The sequence below is a fragment of the Phaethon lepturus genome, unplaced genomic scaffold, assembly GCF_000687285.1.
Source record: "Phaethon lepturus isolate BGI_N335 unplaced genomic scaffold, ASM68728v1 scaffold42678, whole genome shotgun sequence".
NCBI classification, from domain to species: domain Eukaryota; kingdom Metazoa; phylum Chordata; class Aves; order Phaethontiformes; family Phaethontidae; genus Phaethon; species Phaethon lepturus.
The window spans coordinates 8,452-9,951 of NW_010557659.1; positions in this window are offsets into that span (position 1 = coordinate 8,452).

Consider the following 1,500-nt stretch of genomic DNA (forward strand, 5'->3'; position numbering starts at 1 on the left):
TTGCTAATGTGATTTCTCGGGGTAGAGGTCTTTGCTGACTACCAGAAGTCTGAATGACTCAAGTTACAGCATTATCTTTTCACTCCTACACACCATTCGTCTGACTCAGATTTAAGGCAGTTTGGCATTAGGAGGAATTTCATGTTAGAGACGATTGTATCAGAGACACCCCGTCACAAGTCCTGAATGACAAAACCATGTCATTGCTGTCTCTATCGACTGCAAAACACAGCTACAAGTCCTCTGTTTCAGTTGGATAACTAACAAAGAGCTGCTTCTTTTCCTTCTTTAATCAGGAATCCATTCCTTTCCACCAGTAGCACGGAGCAAAGTGGAAAATACAACAAAAAAAATAAACTTTCCATAGGCAAGAGTCCTAAATTATAAATGTGAGAACATTAGATGACCTTAGAAGCAAAGAAACCAAGAAAGTAGGATTATTGTCGAAAGGTGTCACCTTTTTGGAGAAACGCGAGTTGAGAGTCAGCAATGCATTTTTCCAGGTTAGTGGCGATTAATTTGTACAAATTGATATGGGTTTCATGTCCACGTTACAACATAGTGAATTAAATTTGTATCTGGCTGATTAGGTAACACACGCTCTCTCTTCCTCCAGCAAAAAGGCCCTACCCATGGAATGGTGGAGTGCACGTGTATTTGGGTATAATCCATTTATAATGCATCCAAATCTTGCAAAATAATTTTAAGCAGTAAGTTTGTCAAAATTCTCCTTAGTTGTGCATAGCTGGTTACCGAGTGAAGTTAATTTCTGATGTTGCTGCCTTCTTTCATGTTTCATTTCTGATACTCAAATATCTGCCTACCTTTGACAGGAAAAGGAATAATTTATCATAGCATGCTATTCAACTAAAAGCAAAATAGTTCACACAACTTGAATCAAGAGTCCTGCAGTCTACACATTTACACCTACAACCCTACGACTGGCCTTGTACAACCTTTAATTCACTCTACAGGAGCAAATGTGGTGGAACAGCATCTATTTTTGCCGAAGGTTTAAGCTGTGGAATCAGCGACGGCAGGTTCTTGGCAAGGCAGAGCACTGATCCAGTGCCCCTTCAATAGGGCTCAGCTTCAGAAAGGACTGAGCCTCCCTGCAAGTGAATCTTGCAAAAGGCCACTCACATCTCGATGATCAGTGTTTTGAGTACTCAGCTTAGCCGTACCCACTGAGGGATCCACAGTAAGGTTAAAACTCACTTTGCCAGACCCAACACCTGGCATTGTTAAGGTCGCTCATCGGATCCATGTGAGCTCTCACCTCCAGGACACGCCCTTGAGCAGCACTGACATACTTTAGGCATCTTTAGAAATCTGTGTTGCATGAACTTGCAGGTTTCTAACAACAAGGATGGTATATTTTCTAATTTGTAACAGATGGTGTCTAGGCAAAAACTCCATCCTGGCAACTCCTTCATCTCCCAACACCAATGACTTCATAAACTTCAAGTATGCATAATGGATGTTTGAAGTAGGAACTGA